Genomic DNA, 6,666 nt, shown 5'->3' on the forward strand with positions numbered 1-6,666 from the left:
ATCAGCAAAGTTCTTTGGTTCATGTACTGATACAAAAGCCACATTGCTTAGATACTTTCTAAGCTGATCTCTTGTAATTACCTTGTTTTCAGCAGCATCAAGAATGGATTTTTCTGAATGTCCTCTTGGAATTCTTATTTCTTTGGGCAATGCTGAGTTATTAGGAACAGGTGTTTCTACAATTTCTGCAGGAGTAGATTGGTCAGCAAAGGTAATTTCAACTTCTTGTTTACCTTTGGTCAGCCCTTGTATTGATGACTGAGGAGCACCATTTTGGTCAGTGGAAGCTGAGCTCAGTTCTTCTTCTTCGAGCTGGGTTGACTTCCCTGCAGGGTCAGCTTCATCGAACTCAATATGGACAGACTCTTCTACTATTTGGGTTCGTTTATTATATACTCTATATGCTTTGCTGTTTGTTGAGTACCCTAAAAAGATCGCTTCGTCAGCTTTAGCATCAAATTTTGCAAGGTTATCCTTTGTATTGAGTATAAAACACTTACACCCAAAGGCACGAAAGTAGCCAATGTTGGGCTTTCGTCCTTTCCAAAGTTCATATGGAGTTTTCTTAATAATAGGTCTAACTAAAGCCCTATTGAGAATATAGCATGCTGTGTGGACAGCTTCACCCCAGAAATACTTTGGAAGCCTATTTTCACTCAGCATGGTTCTAGTAATTTCGACAATTGTTCTGTTCTTTCTTTCAACAACCCCATTCTGTTGAGGTGTTCTAGGAGCAGAGAAATTGTGGTCAATACCACTGGTTTCACAGAATTCATCAAACTGTTGGTTTTTGAATTCTCCACCATTGTCGCTTCTAATATGAGCTACTCTTAGGTCTTTGTCAATTTCAAGCTTTTTAATCAATGTGGTAAACATCTCAAATGTTTCATCCTTGCTACTCAGCAAGATGATCCAAGTGTACCGAGAGAAATCGTCTACAATAACCAAGGAAAATTTCTTACCTCCCAAGCTGAGTGGCTGGATAGGTCCGAAAAGATCCAGGTGTAGTAATTCCAATGGTCTCTTGGTTGAGACGATGTTTTTACTTTGAAATGACTTCTTAGTTTGTTTGCCTTGCTGACAAGCTTTACACAATTGATCTTTTTCAAATTTAAGGTTGGGCAATCCCTCAACTAGTTGCTTTCTAGCTAATTTGGCAAGAAGGTCCATGCTTACATGACCAAGTCTTCTATGTCATAGCCAGGAGTTATCCTCTTTAGACACTAAGCATATGTTTTTGGAAAACTGTTTTTCTAAACTCAGCATGTATACATTGTCTACACGAGGGGCAGTTAAAATCAGTTCATTTGTATTTCCCTCGAGTATTTGACACTTAGTATTATCAAATACAACCTTTCTGCCGCTTGCGCAAAGCTGAGCTACACTCAGCAGATTGTATTTGAGACCTTTAACTAAGGAGACTGACTCAATAGTTGGGTTACCTTCGATAGTACCTGAGCCGACTATCTTACCCTTCTTATTGTCCCCAAAGCTTACACTACCACCTCGTTTAAGCTCTAGTGTGATGAATTGTGTTTCATCACCTGTCATGTGCCTTGAGCATGCGCTGTCTATGTACCAAAGTTTTGACTTCTCCACGCATGTCAGGCTGACCTGCATTTTAAACTATTCATCTTTAGGTACCCAATTCTTTTTGGGTCCTTTCTTGTTAGTATAAACAGGTGCAAAGTCATATTTTAGTTTGTGACGACATACTTTTATAGTGTGTCCATCTTTACCACAGAAGTCACAATAAGTTACCCTTTGAGGGTGATGCTGAGTGTGGTCAGCATTATTATGCTGAGCATGCCAACATACCTTAGTGGTATGTCCTTTTCTTCCGCAGAAGTCACATTGGACAATCCGCTTGTTGAACCAACGCACGCCTTTCGTGTGTCCTCTTTTCCCGCAACAGTCACACTGAGTGAACTGTTTATGCTGATTAGTACTTGCGTACTCAGCATGGGGTTTATTTCTATTTGAGCCTTTTACTTGACTTTGTAAGGTTGTAACGTCCTTTCTTAGTTTCTTTGACTCAGATTGGACCTCCGTAACAAACTTATGCATGATTTGCATGTTGCTATGTAAATCTCGTCACATCGCCTGCTGAGTGATTTTATTTTCTTGTTACATTTTTTGGTTAGTGTGTATAAATCACTCAGGGCATTTACCATCTCATTTCTAAGCAGGAGTAAAGATGTTACCTCATTGTTGTGTTCCTCCTGGTCAGTTTCATCGGAGAGGTCAGCTTGCTCAGATTGAGAATGGTCAGCATCATCAGCCATGAAACATATGTTGGCTGTTTCAGTTGCATCAGCTTCAGATGAGGTTGACTCATCATTGTCGCTCCATGTTGCTACCATAGCCTTTTTGCTTCCCTTCTTCTCTTTCTTGAGGTTGGGACAGCTTGACTTGATGTGCCCAGTTTGATGGCACTCAAAGCATGTGACAGACTTGGAACTGTCCTTCTTGTACTTGTCACTGGACTCAGCTTTGTACCTGTCACTTTTTCTGAATGGTCTTTTGCTGTTTCTGTCACTTCTTCCGAACAGCTTCTTCATCTTTCTGGTGAACATAGCCATTTCCTCATCATTAGTTGACTCTACTTCTGTGGAGTCAGCTTTCATCATTAGTGATTTTTGTTTCTTGTCTTCTGACTTTTCTTTCTCTTTGGCTTCAAAGTTTTGCATTGAGATCTCATGAGTCAGCAGAGATCCGATTAGCTCGTCATACTTGTATGTAGTCAGGTCCTGAGCTTCTTCTACTGCAGTTTTCTTTGCTTGCCAGCTCTTGGGTAAGCTTCTCAAGATTTTCTTCACTTGTTCTTCTTCGGTGAAGTTCTTGCTGAGTCTTTTTAGTTCATTTATGATATTAGTGAATCTAGCATTCATGTTGGAGATGTCCTCGTTGTCGTTCATCTCGAACAGCTCATATAATCTCATGTGTTGATTCACCTTTGACTCTTTGACCTTGCTTGTACCTTCATAGGTCACCTCGAGCTTTTTCCATATCTCCTGTGCTGACTCACAACCTGATATTTTATTGTATTCTGCAGCATCTAAAGCACAGTGAAGCATATTGATAGCCGAAGCATTATTTTGAAGTTTTCTAAGGTCATCTTCTGACCACTCAGTTTCACTCTTAATGACTTTCTCATTGTTAACAGTTTTATATGGCACGTATGGGCCTTGAACTATTGTAAGCCATGCACTCATGTTTGTGGCTTGAATAAAGTTCTTCATCCTATTCTTCTAGAAAGTATAATTAGATCCAAAGAATAGGGGAGGCCGACTAATAGATAATCCCTCAGGGAGTATCTGTGTTGTTTGGTTCCCTGGAAGGAAACGAGTGCTGTTCTCAGCCATTTATGGGGATCCGCTCAAGATAGTTATATCTTAGAGTAGTGAGCTTAGGCTCTGATACCACTTGTTGGTCCCGTGTGATTAGTTCCAAGGGGGGGGGGGGGTTAGGAACTAATATAATTTTTTTGCTAATTTAATTATACTGACTTGATAATTTTGATGAGTTTGTTAACTCAGCTTTTGGTCAGCACGGCCGATCTTAATGTAAGACAGCTTTGGTCAGATGTTGACTAAGGCTGTTTTACTCGTGAGTTGGGAATTGACACTTTCTATAGTCAGCTTCCACCTCAGCACTCTGATTCACTCAGTATCAGTTTAAATGATTTATATGCTGAGTAAATTCAACAGACAACACATGCATATATATATATATATATATATATATATATATATATATATATATATATATATATATATTGAGAGAGTTAGAAATTACTCAGTACGACTTATCCTGGTTCGGCCTCTCTGCCTACGTCCAGTCCCCAAAGTCCTCTAGGCTTTTGGAATCCAATACTGAGCTCTTTAAAGGTAGAGCACAAACCGTTTACAAGGCAGTTGAATATGCAAGAGTACTGTCCTCTATTCTTCTACTCAACTCCTACTAAGCACCACAACCTAGTACTTAGATTTCTCTACCACTGAATGTTTACAACCAAACACTCACCACAACACTCTCAATGTTACGAATGATACAAGTTGTTCTTTTTCAAATGAAGAACACTTTAGACGATTACAAACAATCGATCTAGCATTTACACAGGAATAGAAAATGGGTGTAAGATCTCTTTCTTGTTTTTGAGTGCTTTGAACTTGTATTTTTCTCTCTTGTATTTTTTTTTTGTAAAATCGGCAATGATCCAAGGAGTTTGATTGTCTTTATATATATGAAGACCTGGAGGAGGATCATTTGAAATGATTTAGCCGTTAAGTCCAAAACGGCTCTTTTAGGAGACAGCCTCTGGTCAGCTTCAGGTTTTGCAGGCCAATCCTATCCTCTGATTTCTTCAGGCGTCAGACTTGTCTTCTACCTGCAGACGTTGTCTTTTTGTTGCAGTTGTCTTTTAGCCATAATCTGTTGACCCATGCATCTCGGAATGTGTCTTTTGCGTAATTTCGAGGATTCAATTATTGGTGCAGAAGGTTTGCAAAACTTGTCTTCTAGTGAACGGATCTCTCATGCTGTCCTGAAGATTTACTCAGCTTCTACTTTATTCGTTGTCTTTGTCTGTTGTTAACTTCTATGCTGAGTTCTGTTTTGCAAGACAACTTTTGAGAGGGCTTTTAATGCTGAGTTCCATTCTACTTTAACTTTGTTCAACTTCAGACTTCTATTCTTTGATACTGAGTTTGATTCTGCTTAGCTTGTTCTTTGATCTCATACTGACTTCGTCCTGTCTTATTCTTTATTTCTTTTTGTATTTAAGTTTATACTCAACATTGAACAAACAGATTAGTACAATTAAATCAAAGCACTTAAATTTAATTGTCTCTTAATCATGGATGATTTTGTCAAATCAAAATCTTGTGGAAAGGTGTTTCAACAGTCCATGCTTACATGACCAAGTCTCTTGTGCCATAGCCAGGAATTTTCTTCCTTTGACACTAAGCATACAGTTTTTGAAAACTTCTTTTCGAAGTTCAGCATAAAGACATTATCAATACGAGGGGCAGTTAGAATTAACTCATTTGTTTTACCCTCGAATATTTTACATCCAGTGTCATCAAATATAACTTTTCTCCCATTGTCACATAGCTGAGCTACGCTGAGTAAGTTATATTTGAGTCCGCTGACTATGGAGACTGACTCAATAGTAGGATTACCACCAATGGTTCCTAACCCTACTATCTTACCCTTCTTGTTGTCTCCAAAACTTACACTTTCTCCTCGTTTACGCACAAACGTGATGAACTGAGTTTCATCACCAGTCATATGCCTCGAGCATACGCTGTCAATGTACCACATCTTTGACTTCTCAGCACACCTCAGGCTTACCTGCAATATAGCTAGTTGCTTTTAGGTACCCAATTCTTTTTGGGTCCTTGCTTGTTAGGTTCAACAGGTAAAGCATCGTATTTCATTTTATGATGACATACTTGGACAGTATGTCCATTCTTTCCACAGAAGTCACAGCTGACCTTCCGTTTAGAATGTTTCACTGATTGGTCAGCACCCCAGTGCTGAGCGTGCCAGCACACCTTTGTGGTGTGTCCTTTCTTCCCACAGAAGTCACACTGGACATTCCGCTGAGGATTCCATCTCTGCTGACTAGTACTTCGGTACTCAGTGTTCAGAGGAATATTTCTCTTATTCGGAACCTTAAGTTGGTTTTGAATTGATGTGACATCCTTTCTCAGTTTCTTGGAATCTGATTGGACCTCAGTGACAAATTTTTGCATAATTTCTACATTACTATGCAAAATTGAAGTGTCCTGGAGAATATATCGAAGGTCACTCAAATGACCTCCTCAACCTCGTCACATCACCTGCTGAGTGCTCTAACCTTTTTATTACACTTTTTGACAAGTGTATAAAGGTCACTCAGGGCATTAACCATTTCATTTTTGAGCAAGGGTAGTGATACTACCTTAGTTGAGTGTTCCTCATCGTTAGATGCAATGGAGGGGTCAGCATGCTCAGAAACACAAGGCTCAGCAAGCTCATCTGCCATGAAGCAGATCTTTGCTGACTCAGTGGCATCAGCTTCAGATGATGATGAATCATCACTATCACTCCAGGTTGCCACCATTGCCTTCTTGCCATTCTTCCTTTCTTTCCTCGGCGTGGGACAGCTTGACTTGATATGGCCAGTTTAATGACATTCAAAGCATGTAATGGGCTTTGAGCTGTCCTTCTTGTACTTGCTGTCGCTGGAGTCAGCTTTGTACTTATGAAACTTCTTGTAAGGCTTCTTAGAATATTGGGTAAAGTTCAAATAAAACCTACGTGGTTTCACTAATTTTCAGATAAAGGACTGTGGTTTACTTTTTGTCAAAACAAGGATTGAGGTTTCAAACTTGAATTAATGCTATTAAAACCATCCTTAACGACCTTAAAATGAAAATTTTCAAGAATTAAAGTTGTTCAATGTCATATTTTCTATAGAAATACATTTTCGATTTTTCGAAAATTATCTTTTTTGTAACTTTCTCTCTCTAAACACTAACTTTCTCTCTCTTTACCAAACATCATCTAAACAATATCAAAATAAAAAAGTTGAAGAATTAAAGTTGCTTAGAATATTAGTAGTTCTTAAAATATGTCATTTTTGAAGTCGTCAAAGGTGATTTTAATAGTATCAATCGA

The sequence above is a fragment of the Euphorbia lathyris genome, chromosome 1, assembly GCF_963576675.1.
Source record: "Euphorbia lathyris chromosome 1, ddEupLath1.1, whole genome shotgun sequence".
In the NCBI taxonomy this organism is placed as follows: Eukaryota; Viridiplantae; Streptophyta; class Magnoliopsida; order Malpighiales; family Euphorbiaceae; genus Euphorbia; species Euphorbia lathyris.